Source organism: Carassius carassius, chromosome 35 (genome assembly GCF_963082965.1).
Source record: "Carassius carassius chromosome 35, fCarCar2.1, whole genome shotgun sequence".
Taxonomy (NCBI): Eukaryota; Metazoa; Chordata; class Actinopteri; order Cypriniformes; family Cyprinidae; genus Carassius; species Carassius carassius.
This window is the reverse complement of record NC_081789.1, coordinates 12,076,129-12,099,167: the sequence shown is the minus strand read 5'-3', so window position 1 is coordinate 12,099,167 and position 23,039 is coordinate 12,076,129. Positions and strand designations below refer to the sequence as shown.

Here is a 23,039-nt window from a genome sequence, read left to right as displayed (position 1 = left end):
TTATGTAATTATCAACAACCTTTAACCTACCTTTTTTGTAGTGCCATCTCTTCCTATACTTCACTATTAAGCTCATTTTAATGGATTTCATTTTTAGTGTTTAAACTGTGCCTACTAGTCTTTGCCCCCCCCCCCCTTTCCCACTCAAAATAACAGATTACTATATGTTTTTACATTGAAGTATGCATGAAATCCCTTGATGCCTGTCGCACATATTCACTTTGTGCCATAACTGGGTTTGCTTGAGAAGTCTGGTGGCCTATATAGGCATGTAAATGATTTCCCCTGGTCATGGCTAAGCCTGCCACCAGCCGACTACTGAGACTGGGGGGTTAAACCACAGTCTCAAAGCCTCCGGATTACCAAGTTGGATCCCCCATTTGTCACAGAGGGAGGGAGGTGATCGGGTAGGGGGAGGGAAAAGGGCTGTTCTGAATGCCTGTTTCACTTATCTGCTATCACCTTTAATGTCATTGCACTCTGTGTTTCTGCCTTTGTGTTTCTTTGCTTCAGTCCTGAATGAGTAATAAACCACTTATTTGCCTAAGTTATACAGCACTGTTACTGCTGGCGCAGATAAGGCCCCTTTGCTCCTTACCTGTCTGCAAGACTGATATTGGGACGAGTACAACCTAATGAGAATAAGCCACCCCACCAGGACCTCAATCTGATAGCAATGCAATGGTGCTGAGGTAATAAAGGGAAGGGTAGCATGTTGTGAGGGTTAGGACCAATGCAGGCCATGGAAAATTCCATATTTCTGTAATGTATGAATTGGGGTTATGCCACAGCAATTGTATAGAAGTGGAACAGAATGTCCCTTTGTTCTTGTCTAAAATCAGGACACAGTCTATTGTTGCTCAAGACAATGTCAAAAGCTGCTCCTTTGCTCATTCAATAGAAATTGGTAATCAAATGTATAGAATGTAGTGAAGGAGGCCGTTAGACTGCCTTTTTTCGGGTTTCTATTCATTTGGACAACCCATTTCATTTTTTTTTCCTGGTAAGTTTAATTTATAAGGCTATTTAACAGCAGTCTGTTCACCCATTTCATTTAAAAAATGAAAAGTGTCTATTTCCGTTTCTAACACGTGACGTTTCTAATTTATAGACGTTTCACATTCCTATTTATATTCCCTGATCTGTGTATAAGCATGTTGTTCTGGTCCTCAGGGCAACCTGTCACCTTATTGCAGAATAATTCAACTTAAAACACCGGAGACATATTAACCGTCTCAGCCCACTTTCCCAAATGCTCGCTTGCTGTTGCAGCAATATGTGCTCATTATTATTCTGTGGCCGTATACAGTCTACGAAACCGTCTTAAAAAGTCGGTGACCGACACGCACCGTCATCAGCTGGATGAAACCACTCATCCTCCACCTGCTGCTTGTTGCCTTCAGATGACCAGTCGATCATCTAAACAAGCTGTCCTGTGTATCTGGGGAGGTGGGGCGGTGTTGGACTGGATTCAGAGATTTGCTGGATGGAGGCAGGGGAGGGTTGGACTGACCGCTCCGCTCATGTGACAGTCTGATACCGTGCGGGAAGCACGTGCACGATGCTTTGCGCGTTTCACTTGGACCGGTGACGCGGCGACTTTGATGAGCCGGTTCTGCTGGAAGGAACAGGTTTCGGACTAGTCCCAATTTAGGTAAACCTAAAAACCTTTCTCTCCAGGTTATTTACTGCTTGTCGCTGTAGGTTTTTGTCTTGCGTACATTGTGACATCGTTAATTACGCATTGGTACTGTAACTTACTCGGTTTTGGAGCTCCGATGACACAAGTCTCTTAAAATCGTTTGCGAATATGGCATTATTTCTGAATGATTTTTGGGCTTTCCCCAGCCGGAATTCCACTGCCATGAAAGATGCTGTAATCGGACTGTACAGTGTCTTGATGCGTAACTGATGTTCTACAGAGTCATGGATGCGAATCATTCGGAATCGACTCTGGTTCCCTAACAGTTCCATGAACGATTCTTTAGTCATATGGAAAGAGAAATATTTAGAGAAAATGGGATTCGTATTTTATTTAATGCCCCCAGCAGTCTCCAAGGGCGGGACATTTTCAGATTTCACCATATAAAGCTATCTCAAATACATTTTCTACAATTATTAACATTCAAAATGTTCACAGAAACCTAAGGAAATGCCATTTTATTGTAATTCTTTTAAAAACAGACCAGAATAACCTCTAGGTATTCATTAAACTAAACAAAATGTGGTAGCATAATTTCCTTATTGAAAAAAAAAAACTAGAAATCATCACAGAAAATGTGATGATCATGTTTTCAACTTTTAACCATTAAAACCATTAAAAAAATAGTGATAGTGAAGTGACATTCAGCCAAGTATGGTGACCCATACTCAGAATTTGTGCTCTGCATTTAACCCATCCGAAATGCACACACACAGAGCAGTGAACACACACACACACACTGTGAGCACACACCCGGAGCAGTGGGCAGCCATTTATGCTGCGGCACCCGGGGAGCAGTTGGGGGTTCGGTGCCTTGCTCAAGGGCACCTCAGTCGTGGTATTGAAGGTGGAGAGAGAACTGTACATGCACTCCCCCCACCCACAATTCCTGCCGGCCAGAGACTCGAACTCACAACCTTTCGATTGGGAGTCCGACTCTCTAACCATTAGGCCACGACTTCCCTTGGTTTTCTGGTTTTCTGTTGTGGTTTTCTGTTGTGTGTTTACCCTGATTGTTTTGGGACATAGCCTATTCAAATAAGATTTAGCCTAAGATTATTAAAACTAATACAAGTCCGATTATAACCAGTAAAACCATTACAGATTTTGTGATGGTGTCTATTGTTTTTTTTTTAAGCAGGGTTGTTCATTTTATGAAAACAAAACTCAAAATGTTGTCCAGCCATTTGGTTAAAGTCTTACAAGCCATAGCCTACATTTTAACACAGGAAGGGAAATAACTTGTTTAGTAAGTGTTCGGACTGAAATCGACTGATTCATAAATGTCTTAAATTTAGTGAAAGATCCTGCTCATGAGTTGTTCGCTGAATCGTGAAAATCGCAGTTACATAGCCTACATTATCATTTAACGTTAGTAATGTAGCTATTTATTTTAATACACTACAATACGTATTCACAAGATTCATTCATCTGGAAAGCGGACTACACCTGCCTCGTATGTTTTCTGATTCACTAAAAGTCACCAGCTCAAAAGAGTCATTCTGTGTAAGAATAGGAGCACACTGGTGGCGCGTTAGATTCAGTAGAGGTGTTGATGTGCTGCGTAATAGAAGTGCAGAAGGATTTTAGTTCGGTTTTCTGTCCGCAACGACGGAAAATACACACAAACGTCATTCAAATCGGTAGGTTCCGGTGTTGTCTAAACAGATCCGAACAAGAACTATCCCAACCCTTGTCATAGAGTATAACGGCTCACTCATAAACTGATGCTCATCAGTCCAAATTCTCTCGCGCGCTCTCTCTCTGGACACACACACACACACAGACTCGGGTATCAATCTTTATTTATTGTGAGCTGCCGCTGAAGGAGAGTTGGAGACGCTTAACGGTTATTAACGTTACCAGCCGTGAACGATCATTGCTTGTGTGTTTCATTGTCAGGATTCTGAGGATTTTACGCTGATAAACATGTTACGCTACAGGCGTCTTTGATCGTTTTCCATCATATTATTATAAGGTAAGAGACATCAGAGCTTTTCTCACCCTTCCCCTGGAACATCTTCCTTGGTAACATGGCTGCACCTGCACATACTGTGATTTGGGGAAAACATGGTACATTTTGATTTAGTTTCACACACTGAACTATAGACAGAGACTCACGTTAGAGAAAAACTGATGAACGGTTTCATATTCATGCAGATAAACCCTTTATAAAACTTATTGTTTGTATAAATTAATCAAACTTTTACCAAGCCACTTTTTTATTCTCAAGTGAGAAATTAATTGTAAGCTTAACAACAGCCCAAAACAAACTTTAAAAAATTGCATCATTTTTAATATTTTAGTTTTCTTTAATAATAACAATGCATTTTGGCTTTTACTGTTGTAGTTTAATGCTATGTCAGAATGAAGTATGTCAGTAAATATGCCAGAAAAAAAGTGATCGGTTCTGCATCCCTTCTCAGCCATTTTGTTAAGAGCAATATTGTTTATATAAGCAATGATGGTCGATTTCCATCCCAGATCTTAAAAAGCTTCAAACATCCTCATTTCAGAACCCTCTTCTTTCTTCTTTTCAGTTTGGTGGCATGCTAAAAGTCCACACTGGAATCTCAGGTCCCTCAGTGGAACATGGGTTACATTAAATATATTCATGTGATCGTCATAACCATTTAAATGAATCCTAAAGGATTTGAATTCAAACTAGTGTGTGAATCTTATCTATAAGCCTACTTTATGTGACGTTTTTTCCCCTGGGAATCCAACCTATGACCTCGGCATTGACCATGTTCTTCAGGAACGCCTGTAGAAGGGCTACAGAACAGAGTGAATGTTTGCTGTAAGCTGGGTCTCATTCATTAATATTCAGTAAATAATGAGGCGACTCTCTTAAAGCTCGAGGCCGTTAGAAGGGGTTCTTGCCATAAGGATGCTCCATTTGTGAGCACTGAACGTTCGTTTTTTGTGTGTGTTGGCGGACCCACAAAACAGTAAGTGTTTAGAAGTGCAGGGTCATTAAAAGTTGGTCGCCAGAGAGCATTGTGAGTGGAATGTTAGTCAAAGTCCCTTAATGGAGCACCCCCAACTATAGGCTTTGTAGGCTTCCTACAGGACAATTCCCCACTGGTTTGTCCAATGGGGAGGGAGAGGGAGGGAGCAGGGTCCAACAGGTCAAGTGGCAAGACACTGACATATGTAGCTGACAATTTGTTCAGAAAGGGTCACCTGGTGTGGGGCTGCTAAGCAGTGAGTGTCTTGTGAAAAGTGGATTGATGATCTTGGATTCATTGGGGGCAAAGGGCATCACCTTTTACAATCCTTTGGTTAACTTGCTGCAGGGCGGCATCCTTATCTGTGTTCGTTTTTCTCTAAACATGGCATTCTTTAAAAATTACCTAAGTGTTTGTGAAAAAAAGACAGCCTTGTTTATTTTTGTTTAGATTAGATTGCATGGGATTTCGTTGGTTACAGACAAGGGTAAAAATAAAAAAAATGTATTCTACTTTTGTGTTAAGAAAATTGCTTTACTTTAATTTTGATTACTGAAATCTACTGTAATTATATGGTATTATGCATTATTTTCTTTATTTTAAATATATTTAATTTAATATATATATATATATATATATATATATATATATATATATATATATACTATTACTTTATATATTACTGAATAAATAAGTTTTCCATTGATTTATGGTTTGTTAGGATAGGAGAAGATTTGGTTGAGATACAACTATTTGAAAATCTGGAATCTCAGGGTGAAAAAAAAAAAAAAATTGGAAATTGCCTTTAAAGTTGTCCAAATGAAATTCTTAGCAATGCATATTACTAATCAAAAATTAAGTTTTGATATAATTACAGTTGGAAATTTACTAAATATCTTATGGAACATAATCTTTACTTAATATCCTAATGTTTTTTGCATAAAAGAAAAATCAATTCATTTTGACCTATATAATGTATTGTTGGCTATTGCTACAAATATACCGATGCTACTTATGACTGGTTTTGTGGTCCAGGGTCACATATTCCTCACTATAATTGATGAATATAATAGACTTTTATCAAAATCAAAACAAATACTGACCCCAAACATTCCAAAGATAATTTACATAGATTATGTTTGTTGGAATAGATTTAAATATTATATTTTTTATTATATATTTTCAAAGAAGCCATTTTAATCTCTTGTTTTTGGGGGGTGATTATGGATGATCCTCCATTATCCTCTTGAATCGGGGTCATTTCAGAGTGACAGTAACCAGACCAGGACAACAGCCTCTCATCGGTCCTGTGGTGTCACCTCTGCCCACCCCAAACATCACTGATGTGTCAATGGAACACTTGTCGTCATAGCAACCTGCCACCAGACTTCCTGCAATCTTATAGAGTTACATAAAAAAGAAAAACACACCATCCCAAATGAAAACAATCAACATCTGGAAAAAATTCAAGGCCAAACAGGAAGCCTTAAAATCTTATCAGAGACTATCCAGAAAGAAAAGACAATGCTTCCATTCTCATTTTTCTCATTTTTTTCTTTTAACCATTCCCAGTCTCAATTACAATCCCATATGACCCATGGGAGAATGGCACAGTGTGGTATGGAATGTGTCTCATGTCTAAGTACTCCAGATCTCGAGTACATTATGTGTTGTGAATGAACTCAGCACTTCTCTGCTCATAGAGCCCAGTAGACAGGAAAAACCCGACACACAGGCGCAACGGAAGAAAAACCACCCGTGATCTTTTCCTGGAGAGTGACATGCTCTCCTACGAATGCCACATTATATTAGCGGCTTCAGAAATGTGTTTCTTTAAAGCCAGAACAGAATAAAGGTGGATATTTCTGCGCTTCAGTAAATGAGGTAATAAAAGGGGTAGATGAGGTGTCCGTCACTGTCTGATGTTGGACATTTCCTCCCATTTCCTGTAAGACACTGAAGATTCTATCAGCCTTAGTCGGGCTGAACATTAACAGGAATAACAAATAGATTAAGACAGTGAAATTCTCCATTTCAAGGAACAATTAAATTTAGTTTTTAAAGGGATAATTTACCCAGAATATAAAATTCTGTTCATTCACTTCTGCAAAACAAAACACTTTATTGCACTCGTGAAAAAAATTCTATGTTTGAAATACATTTATTTCATGCTAAGAATACTACAAATACATTTACATATTTATGTACTTAATAAAAATACCCTGCAACTGTACTTTTGGTATACTAAAATGGTTAGCTTTATTGGAACAACTAATTATGTACTTAATGCACCTTAATATGTAGTGCTGAAGTGCGACTATAGACATACTGAAGTGCTAAAATGGAACTATTGCAAGTATACTTCAAAGGGGTCATATGATACGATTTCAAGTTTTCCTTTCTCTTTGGAGTGTTACAAGCTGTTAGTGAATAGATAACATCCCTAAAGTTGCAAAGAATAAAGTCTCAAACCCAAAGAGATATTCTTTATAAAAGTTAAGACTCATTCACATCCTCCTAAAACGCCTCGTCTCACAGTCTGTAAGTATGTTTACATACGTAAAGGATTTGCCACTGATGATTCAAATGGAAGTTTTGAGGACTGTAGAGTAACGGTTCTCAATTCCAGTCCTCGCGACCCCCCATATTTTGTATATTTCTCTTATGGCTTCAGACGTTTGTTCTATTCGAATGCAAGTGCCCTGCGAAGTGGAAACCACAGGATATTCCGCCATGAATCCAGTTCGGAGCAAACGTATATGTTCCATTCAAAGTGCATTGAATTGTGCGAGACATGAATTTGACATGAAATTGTATTTATTTACAGATGTATATGATGTCACACTTGTCTGTGTGTGAAGACATTGCACAGCGCAAATCCATGAATGAATGTTCTGAAGTGAGGTACAACGATTTCTCCTGCTCAGGGAGTAGGAAGCAATAAACACTGTGTAGGGACAATGTCAATGTCAACACAGTTCATGCACGGAGCTCACTTCTAACGAGCTGATTTTCTGAATAAGGTGTGTTATCAAAAAGAAACATGCTAAATTTTCTGAGCTGGGGGGTGCAAGGACTGGAAATGAGAACTGCTGGTGCAGAGTAGCGCTTGTTGTTTGTTGCTTCTCCGATCACAAATGAATGATTTTATGTATACGCGGCAATGCATAAAAACACTCTATAAGTCATTACAATCCTTAATTATGTCCCCACTGGATGCAAAAAAAATGGCTCGTTTGTAATGGGTTTTATTATTTTTGTCATGTAGCGATGGTTTTCTGACCGGGACATGCATCAGAGTATGTTAAGGGGCGTAACATTTCCATCACACGCTTGAGGCATTCGTCCAATCACAAAGCACTGGATAACTGGCCAATCAGAAGCACACCTCGCTTTTCAGGCCGATGAGCTTGGTAAAAAAAAAAAAAAAGAGGAGAAACTATAATGTACAGTATGTGGAAAATAATGTAAACTGCATAAACATTTCATTACACCAAATATACAAAATAATGGTCTTTTTAGCAACATCAAATGACCCCTTTAAATATTTTGCATTTAAAGACCACAATCCTCATCAATAATGACATTAAAACACGTTTTAGGCTTAATAATGAGAAAAATGCATTGTGCACAAGTAGTACTCCAAATAAAGTTGAATTATAATTTTTATATCAGTACGTCTCTTTTTTAAATAATACTTTTTTTACTAGGGTGCACTTAAAATAAAATATAACTTATAATGCAAATGATGTAATATTTAAGAAAATACTTAAGTGCAAACTGAAAGTAATGTTTTCAGGCACGTCACTGCATGTTAATTAAATTAAATTATGCAATTAAACAATAATGTATTTTAAATTTAGATTAAATGCAGTTATATAAAAATTAATGTTTGACCCAATTAAGTAAGACTTAAGTATGTCTTTGTTATTTCTTAATTTAGAATCTTAGAAATATAATGTAAACTGACAAGCATTTTTGGTGAACAAAAATATGCTTTAATGTCATTTCTGTTGAAACTTGTATGTCATGTATTTAATATATTTGTAATTATGTATTTGTAATGATAACAGTTGCAAGTTAGTACTTATCTTTATAAATATCTTAATATTTATCTTTACCTTTAAACGTAATACAGAATAACACTAAAATAAAATTATAATTAAGTACTTTACATGTCCTTGAGTATTTCAGTCAACACATCAAAATAACTGTATACTTCTTTAAGGTATACTTCTTACGTTAAGAAACGTAAGTCATGATACTGTTTTTAAGTGGCCTTTTGTTTACTTAATATTAAATTAAACAGAATTAAAAAAAAAGTACTATAACACTACAACTGCGCTTTTAATTAAGCACACTTTTTTTTTCAGTTGGCTTCAAGATATCTTTAAATATAGCACACAAGTAAAATGGGATAATTGTTCTGGAGCTTGCCAGCCCTCCCTTTTCACTTTCTTTGTACGAAAAAAAAAGAGCAGCTTAAACATTTTACTAAACGTCTCCTTTTGTGTCAAACACAAAATGATTTGTATCAACATGAGTGTAAATAAATTATTCCAGAAATGATACGTCTAGGTAAAGTGTTCATTCAACCTAATTTGTGATAGTGTCTCGAACTGCTTTGCAACTCTAGTATCTCAGATGAGTTTGATACTCTGAAATATTGAACACACTGTTTAGAATGCACAGAGTACCGCCTGCCTACTTGGATTTCTCGATGTACTGACATAGCAGGTGTCTTAAATTACCCACAGGGCAGTGCTAAAAGCGACAACAGGTCTTCCCGTGTCCCCGTTGGCAGGAAGGGCAGCGAGGACAGGACAGCCATGGATACAGCCATTACAGCGATTAGAGAGTGAGCTAGGGATGGATGAGGAAGATAAGAGGGAAAGGGGGAGCGGGAGGAGGAGAGGACTGATGGAGCGTAAAGTGTGTAGGGGGAATTCCTGGAATTCCATGACTGCCGCCACTCTGCTTTGGATGCTGTTTCCTGATCCTGATATGCCGCACCTTCGGAGACGCACTTAGATATTTTCATGTTTACAATTGAACTAAGAAGCTAATGCAAAAGAATGTTCTGGACTGTCCCTTTTTAAAAGTCATGTAGCTTCTGTTTGGCTTTACAGCAAGGATTTTATCAATTGATGGCTTCAGGCTGTCAGAGTGAGTTGCTTGGCTTGTCTCTGATCAAAGGTCCTCAGCTTTATTTGGCACTGCTTGTTCTAGACTGAACAGCCACTTCAAACAAGGATTTAATAATGTAATAATGAGCATGGTCTTTCTATTCATCAGAATGAAACCCAACGCAATAATGCTTGTAGTGGCTCTCTGGCGCTCTGAATACACCCGGCATTCTAGTTTTCCTCATCTACTTTGAATTTTGTGATCAACGAACAAACTTGTGATTGTAATGCGCATCTCGTCAGTAAAGCCAGTTCTGTGATAAATCTCCATCGCATGCTTTCAAATGGAGTGGCATTCAATACACAGAGCTGTAGATCACTGACAAGTTATGTAATATTGCGTTCATAAACACAGATGAGTCGCATTCGATTATGAACATGATATTGCGGTAGCTTGTCGGTGTAAGTGTTTTTATTAATGCCATTGTAATGAGTTAAACCTTCCTAATCATCGGGAAGAAGGAGGCGGGAACCGGCGGACAATCAAACAAAGACTTTAATTACAAAATAAACAAAACAGCGCACCAGCCCCTCACGGACGACTGATGCGCCCAGAATAAACCCAAAACACAACTAAAAGCCCAGGCCTGGTCCTCTCTCGTCCTTCACTGTCGTCGCTCCAGTTTTATATCCTTCCATCTCCTACGTGGGACTCGAGACCGGCGGTGGGTCGCAGGTGTCACTGATTTGCCCAATCATTGCCGGCCTCACTCCTTGTTCCCACGTCCTTCGGCCCCGCCCCTCTCGCCACAGCCATTAATACTTCTGTTAATAGAGCGTATAGCACTAGTCGACTAGCCGAATGTAACATGGGAAAGATGAATGCACTTTTGGAGGTTGAAATATTATTTTGGAATTTCTGTGGTTTAATGTGATGTTGTTGTTCAGGTTTGTCCATGATGAAATTTTATTTTATTGTTGTAATTAATTTATAGCTGATGATGAATGTATTTGCCTGTATCTTAAATTAAATTAAATTCAATTCAATTAAAGTTTATTTGTATAGCGCTAATCTATATAAGATTAGTAATGGTATATAAAATTAGTATTGACCAAGTTCAGAGGCTGTCATATGTGGATCAATTTACTTTCTGTATTTTCAACAGTTTTTGGTAAAGAAAAAACATTTTTTTACTCAAATGAATCAAAGTGGATTTATTGCGTTTTGGAACCAAACTCTTCATATATATATATATATATATGTATGTATGTTTGTAAAAAAAAGAAAAAAATGACATTTATTTTCAAGAAATATACCACAACCACACTTTTTAAGCCAAAAAAAAAAGTTGTTGTTATTTGTGTTGTTTTAAGGTTGATGTAATTACATATTTTATGCACTTACTATAGTAATAACAAATCATGCATATTTGCAAGCAACTAACTCTAAACCAAACCCAAACTTAACCCCTTACGAAAGGAAAATATATTTACCAATATATTTCTTAAAATATATTGTGATATATTGTAATATAATATTTTCCCTTTTTATTTTCTAATATATTATATATTTGAATAAATTGAATAATATATTGATGATACATATATGATACATTATACATATATATATATTGCAAAATATACTTTCCAATATACTGCAATATATTTTTGTTTCATAAGGGACCCTATATTAAATACATGTAATTAACAATATTACTCTGATTATTTGTTTACTTACACCATAACAATGTCACCTTAAAACTGTCCTCCCATCCCGAATACGGGACGCCTAAGTTTACTTCACTATATTACAATCAAATCTAATCTAATCTTGACAAACTATATACCGTTGAAAAGGTCTAAGACTCCCAAATTTATATTTTACCAATGTTTTTTGTTAAAAAAAAGTAATAGATTAATTTATGACAAGAGTGCACCCTCAAACATCTACATTATAACAGGAGTTTTGACCTTTGTTTAAAAAAAAAACTTTTTCTCTATCACAATTTAGAAATCATCAGAAATTATATATCAACTGAAAACTTAAAATCTCAAAATTCATCCTTTAAAACCCATTTTAAAATCAGACATTGCATTACCATGTAAATGGTACATCAATATCATGTTACAAAATGTTTTCAGTCATGAATTATAAAAATTTAGGTTTGTATCATGCACATTTAAGTATATCTTCAAAAACGTGAGTGACAATTAAGGGGTTAAAATAATGTATTGGGTTTAGACTAAAAAGGACAATTTCTAGTTGTCAGATGTTCCCAATGTGATAAACAGTGTAAACTTGAGGGGATCTGATTTCATAAATCCAGTTCACACTGCACTGAAAGATGCAAAACAGCACCAACAGTCTTAATATTACAGTATGTCACTTCTTAGACATTCCAAGAACCAAAAAATGGTGATTCAGCATGTTCATTTGGTGAAAACAAGTTCTGATCAATGACAGGTTAACACAATGATCTGACAAAACCCAACAAACATGTCCATTGCTCTTGGTTGGTGCAGTGTGAGTTGACCTATTTTATTATGCTAAAAATCAGTTTGACACCAAATTTTATATAGTTTTGGTACAACAACATTCATGCGTTTTTCATTGTGACTTGGCTGCCGAAATGCTTAAATACATTTTTAAAGCCACTAAAGACCAATGCAAAATGATATTTTCCAATGCCTAATTCAAATAAATTAATAAATATAGTCATTAGGGACTGTGTCTTTTTAAACATGCATTTTTAATGACCTGGCCATGATATTCCAATCTTGAGGTTTGTTCAGCATAGGCTACTTGACAAAAATCCACCCTGAAGGCTTTCTTATCTTGAGTCTTGATTCCCAGGATTGGCTCTGTTTAATTTTCTTTAAAGGAGATTTTATGCTCTGAAGGAGAGTTCAAATCACTTGCGAAACCTCTTTTGCAGATTTTTCTGTAATATAACAAATGTTCCTTCAACATCATCTTCAAAGTGCTGAAATTCTCATACCTCAATTAAACTTCATAAAAATAAAAATAAAAATTCCGGCAAAATAAACCAGAAAAGTGGATTGATTTTATCATTTTTTTTATCTCAAAGAGAGTATTAAAAAACACATGATCGGAGAGAAACATGCAAGTTTGTACCCAGGATTCTTTAAGCATTGTAGTTATGTGGGGCAGATGAACTAATAGGATTTACTCTGATTGAGAAGGGGGTGAGGGAGATTGGGAAGGGGGAGGACATCCCGCCTTTACCTCCTGTTGCTTAGTAGCCCACCCAGAGCAGTCACATGATTCTGGCAGGTGTCTAGCACTGATTAGACCCTTAGAAGTGACCAAACCCAGCAAGGCCCACCCAAGCTACAGGGTTATATGTGGACTTAATTATAAACAGGTCAGACCCCTTGCTAACAAACTACCTTAGAAATTGCTACTAAAATGTTCTGAAATCATGTCTTGTTGGTGAAGGTGCTATCAAGCTTGACAATACCTCAGTGATATCATAGCTAGTGCATTTCCAATTATCTTTCATTTTAGTGGTAAATAAAACAGTTCAATTTAATTTGTAACAAAGAAATTGGTTGTTTTGCAGATTTTGGTTACTTGTGATGGTTGTGAAGATTTCTAGTGAAGTACATCAGTGGTTCTCTTACGAGAGCTCTCTCGTACTGCGTCTTAGCTAAGACGCTACGGGAAAAGTCTCTTTTCACGAAATACTGAAGCAAAAAATTATCCTTAATTTTGTATTTTTGTAAAGCGCATTTGCAGCAGTACACAGCCATAGGCGAGACGGCTCGCTCGCTCACTGGCTTGTTCTGCGGCAACTGCACAGCCTATCGAGCGCAGGCTGATGCAACATCAGACCAATAAGGGCGCTTCGCGCCCTTCTTGCCACTTCCCGCCGAAACGGGTGTGGCCCAACCTATAAAAGGAGCTCGAAAAGGCTGACTCACCTGATTTTTCATCTCTTCAGCGAAGCTCACGCATCGCTGGATCACGAGGAAGCAAGCGCCGTCTGGAAGAGCATATCAGCAGGACGAGCCATCCTGAAGCCGCTGGCACCGCCGCCTTCCACTGCCGTTCCTGCTGCGCTATCCGGCGCCCATATCCTTTATAATCCTTGTTCTGTTATACTCTGTGTGTGTGTTCGCCCTGCGACGCACATTCACAAAAGAGCTGCGTCTTTTTAAAGATGCCTTCGTGCGGCTCGTGCAGAACCCCGCTCAGCGAAGGAGATCGTCATGTCATCTGCGTCTCCTGTCTGGGTGAAGACCATGCAGCGCTCGCGCTCGCTGATGGCGGATGTCCTCATTGCGAGCTGATGCCTATGGTGACTCTGAGGACTCGCCTGGCATCCTTCTCGAAGCCTGCATCATCCGCTGCGCCGCAGCGCCGTAAGAAGCGCCGCTCGCAGCGCCTACCAGAACCGCCTCCAGCTCGGCCGAGCTCGCCGGTTCCCTCCGCTTCGCCGGTCTCCCCTGCATCGCTTCCCGATGCTCAGTGTCCGCTGCTTGCCGACGCGTCATCGGAGGAAGTGGATCTCAGGCCCGCGTCGGAGGAAGAAGACACGTGCTCTCTGCTTGCTTCGGGCAGTGAGGGTTGGACGAGCTCCGTGGATCTCGCGCCAGCTGCTCAGAGGCCCAGCAGACGGGGGGATATCGATAAGGAGCTGATGCGTGTACTCTCGTTGGCCGCGGCGAGCCTCGGCCTCGAGTGGTCTGCACCAGCGCCCCCTTCGCGTTCCCGGCTGGATGGTAGCTATCTTCCGGATGAGCGCTCTTCCTCAAGCTCAAAACACGCCCCTTTTCTTCCTGAGCTTCACGAAGAAGTGGCGAAGGCTTGAGACGCTCCATTCTCGGCGAGAATCCGCTCATCTGTTTCGCCAGCATTCTCCACACTGGACGGTGCTAAGAACAGAGGCTACCTGTCACTTCCGCCGGTGGAACAGGCTATAGCAGCGCACCTTTGCCCGCCCTCTGCTGGACGGCGGACTAAGGCGGCGTTGCCATCCAAAGCCTGCCGCATGACGTCATCGCTGCTCACACGGATATTCTCTGCTGCTGGGCAGGCTGCGTCTGCGTTACACACCATGGCGACGCTACAGATTTTCCAGGGCGATCTTCTCCGCAAGCTGGATGAGATGGGACCTGAAGCGATCTGTCTCGCGGATCTGAGGAGTGCTTCGGATCTCTCCCTCCGCGCTACTAAGTCCGCTGCACAGGCCATGGGACGGGTTATGGCTTCCGCTACGGTGGCTGAGAGGCATTTGTGGCTGACGCTTTCTGACATCAAGGAGTCTGAGCGCGCTGCGTTTCTTGACGCTCCGCTAACTCCTGCCGGCCTCTTTGGATCTTCCGTCAACGAGTTTGTGGAGAGATTCGCCGAGGACCAGAAAGCTTCACAGGCGTTCAAGCACTTCTTGCCGAAGCGCTCCAGTTCTGCAGCTAGCCGCTCTAGACCGGCCCCACAGAGCTCTCAGTCACGCCCACCGCCTCCTGCTGCGCCATCACGACAGCGTCAGCAACGCAGCTCGGGACCCCGTTCTCGCTCTTCGAGCCGTCGCCCCGCGCCGCGGGAGCCGCGGCAGAGGATTGCGGTGAAGCCAGAAGCCCCGAAAGCATCCTAGCACTGCTGGGAAAGCGCCGGTGTTCGAGTTCCGCTGCGGCCGAGCTCTCACCCAAGCGCGCCGCTGTTGCAGTTCCAAGAGTTGCGACTGCCTCAGTGTCTTCTGCAATGCGCAAGCCTGCACGAGTGCCCGCTTGCCTGCACACAAAAGCCGTTATCACGGCTACCCAGATGTTTCACAAAAACAGCGTTTTTTCTGGTGTCCCGGCCACGGCCGATGGTGCTATAAATGTTGTGACGATGCCCACTCCTCAGTGCTCATCTCCACATGTAAGCACAGCCCTACACACAGGGCCTGCGCTCATAATGTCGACTCAAGTCGGTCACGCACACTACATAGTAAACGTGCCCACCCCTCAGTGCCCACAATTACTATGTCACACGCGTCATGCGGTTTCTGTAAAAACGAAACCCGTGCACGCTCGTCCGGCCACGGCCGATGGTGCTTTAAATGCAGTGACGATGCCCACTACCCAGTGCCCATCCCCGCATGTAAGCACAGCCCTGCACACAGGGCTGGCGCACATAAGATCGACACAGATCGGTCGAGCGCGCTGCATAGTAAACGTGCCCACTTCCCAGTGCCCACATACACTATGTCACTTACGGCGCGGGGCTTCTGTAAAAACGAGGCCCGTGCACGTACATTCTGCACAGGCAGACGGCGAGTTGGAAGTGGTAAAAGTGCACACATGCAGCCCACGGTTACTCGCAGATATATTGAGTCCCACGGGACCCGCTCAGCCTCCCTCCAGTCGGTTAAGCGCCGGAACGGGGTCGAGGATGAGCGATCTGCCCGCTGTGATCAGCGCGCTCCCCGCCTCAGATGCGCAGCACACTCGAGCGCCGCCGTTGCCCAGTCAACAGAGCGCGTGTCACATCCAGCCCTTAGCCATTCATGCAGATGCATGGTCAGCGCTTCCAGGGGTTTCGGATTGGGTGCTAGGCATTATAAAGAGAGGCTACTCGCTACAGTTTTCTCGACGCCCACCGCGCTTCTCAGCGCGCGTCGAAACTACGGTCAAAACAGAAGTAGCACACATACTTCGGGCCGAAATATCGAAACTGTTGAGCAAAGGGGCTGAGGAGCCTGTGTCTCAAGCTCAAAGCGAGGGGGGGCTGTACAGCAGATACTTTCTGGTGCCCAAGAGAGACGGGGGTCTCAGGCCCATACTGGATCTAAGGCAGCTGAACAAGGCATTGATGAAACGCAGTTTCAAAATGCTCACGACCAGGAAGCTCCTCGCGCAGATTCGCGGAGGGGACTGGTTCATGTCAATAGATCTGAAGGACGCGTATTTTCAAATACAGATAGCGTCAAACCACAGGCGGTTTTTGAGATTCGCCTTCGAGGGCCAGGCATACCAGTTTGCAGTCCTGCCATTCGGCTTGTCCGTAGCTCCTCGTACGTTTACGAGGTGCATGGATGCAGCGCTCGCTCCTCTCAGACTCAGAGGCATACGAGTGCTGAATTATTTGGACGACTGGCTGGTTCTGGCCCAATCACGAGCGGAGCTCGTGGACCACAGGGCTGTTTTACTCGATCACCTCGAGAAGCTCGGCCTCAGTGTCAATTGGGCGAAGAGTTCGCTGAACCCCAGTCAGACGATCCTGTTTCTGGGTATAGTTCTGAACTCGTGTTCCATGACGGCGCGACTGTCACCACAGCGCACGATGGGCATTCAGCGCGCAGCGAGTTCTTTCCGCTGCGGCGCGACTGTGTCGCTCAAACACTGTCAAAGGATGCTGGGTCTCATGGCCTCAGCATCTCCGGTTCTGCGGCTGGGCCTGCTCCGCATGCGCCCCCTGCAGTTCTGGCTGAAGGCTCGGGTGCCGCGCAGAGCGTGGGCATCTGGCCGGCTGCATTTCAAGGTCGATCAGAGCTGTGTTGCGGCTCTAGCACCTTGGACAGCGAACGGCTGGTACCGATCAGGTGTAAGCCTGGGGACTTCCCCGAGTGTGAAAATGGTGTCGACAGACGCCTCCACTTCGGGATGGGGAGCGCTGCTCGAAGGCAGACCGTCCTTTGGCCTATGGTCAGAACGGGAAAAGCTCCATCATATCAACTGCCTGGAAATGCTGGCAGTGGAGAATGCGCTGACGCGCTTTTGTCCCCATATCAAGGATCACCACGTCGTAGTCCGTTCGGACAACATGTCCGTGGTGTCCTACATAAATCGCCAGGGCGGTCTCGGGTCCCGAAACCTGTACAGGCTGACGGAACGCCTCCTGATTTGGGCTCAACGCAATGTGCGCTCGCTGAGAGCGGTGCATGTGCCTGGACTGCAGAATCTGGGTCCAGACAGGCTGTCCAGAGGCAATGTCCCTACGGGCGAATGGTCTCTACACCCGCAAACAGTTCGGCTGTTGTGGGAGAGATTTGGCATGGCGGAGGTGGACCTCTTTGCGTCCCACGAAAACGCTCACTGCCCCGCATTCTTTTCCAAGAACGAAAGCGCGCTGTCACGGAAATGGCCGTGCTGCCCGCTTTATGCGTTCCCTCCCGTCTCCCTCCTTCCGCAGGTGATAGAACGGGTGAGAGAAACGAGATGTTCAATACTGCTTGTGGCACCTCTTTGGAAGAGCCAACCATGGTTCCCAGATTTGATGCAATTAGCAGATGTCGCCCCATGGCCGGTACCGTTGAGGAGAGATCTCCTCTCGCAGGCCAGGGGCTCGATTTGGCACCCTCAACCGGAGTTGTGGTCCCTCCATGTATGGGCACTCAACGGTTACCCGCTGATCTCGCAGTGGAAGTGCTAAATACCATCACTCAGGCTAGAGCTCCGTCGACACGACGTCTGTATGCCTCGAAGTGGTCGGTGTTCTCCAGCTGGTGCACAGCTCGAGGTTATTCACCCCTTAGTTGTGAGGTGACGGAGGTCCTCTCCTTCCTACAGGAGCTGTTGGATAAGGGCAGAGCCCCATCCACGCTCAAAGTTTATGTGGCGGCCATCGCGGCGTTTTCTGAAACGGCGTCCGGTCAGTCAATAGGAAGGAACGATTTAGTCATCCGGTTCCTCAGAGGAGCTAGGAGGCTGAATCCTCCCAGACCTCCGTCAGTCCCTATGTGGGACCTCGCGGCGGTTTTGGAGGCCTTGAAGGGTCCCCCTTTTGAGCCTATCCAATCGGTTAGCCTTCAGCATCTGTCGTTCAAGACAGTATTCTTGTTGGCTCTCGCTTCTGTGAAGCGTGTGGGTGATTTGCACGTGCTCTCGGTGAGCCAGTCGTGCTTGGAGTTTGGGCCCAATGACTCAAGGGTCATACTCAAACCTAGGCACGGTTATGTGCCGAAATCCCTCAGCACACCGTTTCGGGCTCAAGTTATTGCCCTGTCTGCCCTGCCGGTGTCAGGGGAGGATGGAGACTCGAGTCTTCTTTGCCCTGTCAGGGTTTTAAGAGCTTATGTGTCTCGCTCTGCTGCCTTTCGGCAGACGGAGCAGCTATTTGTCTCATTCGGTGGACGTTCCAAAGGAATGGCTGTTTCGAGACAGACTCTATCCAGATGGATAGTTGACGCCATAGCGTTAGCTTACGCTTCCAGGGGCCTTCAGTGCCCGTTGGGCGTCAGAGCACACTCCACAAGAGGCGTCGCCTCATCGTGGGCGTGGTCTACTGGGATCTCCTTGCAGGATATATGTATGGCGGCGGGTTGGGCCTCGCCGTCTACATTTATCAGGTTCTATAACCTGGAGGTTCCCGCCTTGCAAGCAAGGCTGCTGTCGGTATAGAAGAATCAGGGCCCTGAGGGGAATTCTGAATTCATGAGCGCTAGGCGCTGCCGACTGTTATATGGGCAGTATTGCGTAAGACCCGCATTGCCACATTGGTCAGGCCTTGCCTCGGCTGTGTGATGTCATATTGCCGCATCTACGGATGCTGCTAGATATGGGACGGAGGGTTTTTCCCCCTTTTTTCTGTCCCGGACTCTCTGTGAGTCCCTCAGGTGACTGTGCACTGTAAATCCTGGGCGTTGCTTCAGGTTTATCGGTGTGTGATCCCTGCGCGCACAGCGTTTTACATCGGGTTCCCGTAGCGTCTTAGCTAAGACGCAGTACGAGAGAGCTCTCGTAAGAGAACGTACTCGGTTACTAAACGTAACCTCGGTTCTCTCTAGAAGAGCGAACGAGTACTGCGTTCTCTGCCGTGCGTACGATTCACTCTGGTTCGCTTCGGCGATGAAATAAATCAGGTGAGTCAGCCTTTTCGAGCTCCTTTTATAGGTTGGGCCACACCCGTTTCGGCGGGAAGTGGCAAGAAGGGCGCGAAGCGCCCTTATTGGTCTGATGTTGCATCAGCCTGCGCTCGATAGGCTGTGCAGTTGCCGCAGAACAAGCCAGTGAGCGAGCGAGCCGTCTCGCCTATGGCTGTGTACTGCTGCAAATGCGCTTTACAAAAATACAAAATTAAGGATAATTTTTTGCTTCAGTATTTCGTGAAAAGAGACTTTTCCCGTAGCGTCTTAGCCAAGACGCAGTACTCGTTCGCTCTTCTAGAGAGAACCGAGGTTACGTTTAGTAACCGAGTACGTTTTCACTAAAATGTTTTTCTTCATGGTTGAATTTCATTAAATGTAAGTCAAATTTCATCCCCAAAAAATTTTGTATAGTTCCTTAAAATGGGATTACATAAACCCGTTTTTCCCTTCTTTTTAAAATCTGTATCTTGTGTGATACAACATGTAAACTATAATCATAGTCCCTGCTGAGGTTCTAGCATATAGAATCATTCCTCGGAGTACAGTTGCTGTATATAGGTCATTATAAATGACAAAAATTCTCTTGGTGAAAAATGATGAAAAAAGTGATGCTTCAGAAACCACTGAGTATGCTGATTTGGTTCTTAAGAAACATTTCTTCTTATCAATGTTGAAAACAGTTGAGCTGCTTAATGTTTGTGGAAACCGTCATTTTTAAATAGAAAGGTTTTTTTTTTTTTTTTGGACAAAAATCTTTTGTAACATTATTAATGTTTTCACCGTGACATTTGGGCAGTTTAATGCACCCTTGCTGAAAAACTAAAATATATAAACTTATTTTAAAGGAAATTCATTTGGAGTAATCAGGCCTCTTTAAATTCTTAAAACAGATCCTAATACGCTCTTAAGGGCTTTGTATTAAGGCTTTATTTCAAGTATCAACATCAACTTGATCCCTAACATAAGCCTATTAAGACACCATTAAATTGGACACACACATTACTTGAAGAAAAATAAACATTGTTCTCTCTGTCCTCCATCTTTTATTCATCTTAAATTCTGCTTCCTCCAAATAACAAGCATCATTGAACATGTTAGACTGTTTGATAATTTTGTCTAGTTGGATCTAGAGTTTAATGTCAAAGACAGAAAGGCTAATAGTTCTGATGTACCTCTGATTAAATGAATCTCATCTGCCGAGCAGTGGGGGGGGGGGGGGGGTTGCTTGTACAGAAATGCTCCGTTACTGTAATTCTTGGCTTAAGCTTTCAGAAATCTGTTTTCATAATAAGGAAGGAAGAATCAAGCAAGGAAAAGAGAAAGACCCATTGGTGTCGGGCAAACTAGTCCAAAAGCTAGATTCAAGTTACAGGTCATCACAGGTCCTCTTTCAAGCTGTCTTCCTGTCTTTGTTTTTAATTTCTCTTGTGTCACACTTGTCCTAGGTAGTCAGTAATCAACAAACCCTCATATGAAAGGTCAAAAATATTTTGAACTTTGCCAAATACCATAACTAAAGCTAAATATGTTTTTTATTGTTTAGTCTCATCACTATATTATTACTTTTAGTGTTACATTATACTCATACTATTGTTCAGTGATTTGAAAAACTCAAAACTCCACAATATTACACTTTGGTGTGTTACTTTATTTGGTTATTTATCTTGTTCTCTCGTTCCCTCTTCTCATCCTTCACCATTTTTCATTCTGTTTGTGAGTATGCAGCTGCATTAATATGGGTGTATGCGTCTAAGAAAGCCATCTCTTTATCGGATACGGTAAACCTGGCTGGTAATGTGAGATGACATTAATATTGAATAAGACAGAGAGAGGAACGTCAGGTGAGAAAATGAATTTCCATATGCAGGGCTGCTGACTATAATAAATAACACTTCCTCACCAGCAAAGAGAGACTGTGTATGTTCCTGTGTGAGCAGATCTGTCTGTACTAACTGCATCACCATGGATACAGTGAAGCACTTATGATGAGCTTTAAAGCATGCTGGATTTTCAGTGGCATGAATCACAGCTGTTTCGAATCAGTACATATATATATTATTTCATAATGCTTTTAAAACCGAGAGGTGCAGATAATAGTGTTTGTCAGGCTTTGGTTGGGGAGACACACACTGATTCACAGTGATTTATGATTGGCGCTCAAATATTTTTCAGTGTTTCACGACTTTACACAAGTATGCAACTAATGATTTCATTGAGGCTTGGGATCCATGTTCAAAGATCTAGTTTGAAGTACCTCAGGCTCTTTCTGCTACATGAATTATAAATATGAGTGTAGGCTACATTTCCCTTGTTATGTTTCCCTCGGTTCATACATTTTGTCAGGCATTTTGGAGCTCAGCTTATGCTAATGCCTCTGCTCTCTTGAACGGTGACTCTCTCAAAAGAAAATAGATGACTTAGCATTTGCTTTTGGTTTGGGAAGTCATAAAACAGCTTAAAGTGTTTGCAGAATTTGCTTTATCAGTGCCAACACACTGGAGATAAGGAACCATCAATAAGGCACACAAACGGCTGAATCAATGTTTATTTTAGGTGGACTTGAGTCATTTGTTGCTAATGTGCTGAATTTGACTGTCAAGAATTTTTTTTAAGTTAACATTTAGTTATTGAGCTCTGTGACTGTATGAATCTCTCAAAGCTATTTCTGTAAGCTCAACTTAAGCTAGTTTAATAAATGTAAAGTTGTAAACTAGCTAAAATGTCCTGTTCTTCATCTAATAGAAAAACATTTTAACTGGATTCTTTGTATTAACTTTGAAAGTCTTAAAATTATGAAATTAATGTATAATAGCTTCGTGGTTGACCATAAAGAGTTTATTTGAAACTGAAGCACTTAAGACTTAAATGGTTAGTTCACCCAAAAATGAAAATTAGCCCATATATTACTCACCCTCAAGTCATCCTATGTGTATATGACTTTCTTCTTTCAAACGAATCCAGTTCGAGTTATTTTAAAAATTGTCTTGGATTATTTCAAGCCGTTTAATGGCACTCAGCGGGTGTTGCAGTGCAGTGGAATCTATGGCAGCTTTCATTGGCCATAAGGCCCTTTGACCGACATGTCAAACAACCAATCACAGTTCATTTCGTTCAGCATCACGTTTCGGGCCATGGAAATGTCGCCACAAACAACAGACCGGTGAGTAAAACTCTTGGAAATATTTTAAAGATTCTGTGCTGCGAACTTTAAATATTTGTCATACTTTTCCATATCCAGTGTTTAGTTGATCCTGATAAGCCATGTCGTCATAGTTGTAAACTCGATGGCTTTCTTCTTTCGTGAGAGGGTTTGGCGCCACAGCATTTTTGTTTCCAGGCGGAACGTTAAAGAATGCGACACACACATCTCCCGTAAATCCTGTATAATTCAACCAATCCGATGACAACTTCGACACTCCTGAAGTGCTTCCACTTTTGTGTCCAA

At 42.2% G+C, this 23,039-nt stretch overlaps 1 protein-coding gene across 4 annotated transcripts in view; it reads left to right on the top strand.

The window, feature by feature from the left end:
• The first annotated feature begins 1,365 nt into the window (after positions 1–1,365).
• The window catches only part of LOC132115972 (transmembrane protein 108-like), a 65,672-nt gene continuing 43,998 nt past the window's right edge, over positions 1,366–23,039 (top strand). Inside the window, exons 1-2 of one of the 4 annotated variants that reach the window (XM_059524428.1) lie at positions 1,366–1,654; positions 3,605–3,680. The gene's annotated coding sequence lies outside the window, so the exon portion shown is untranslated. Of the gene's footprint in view, positions 1,655–3,242; positions 3,346–3,443; positions 3,681–23,039 lie in introns of those variants that run through there. The other 3 variants (XM_059524430.1, XM_059524431.1, XM_059524427.1) reach the window with 3 other exon arrangements.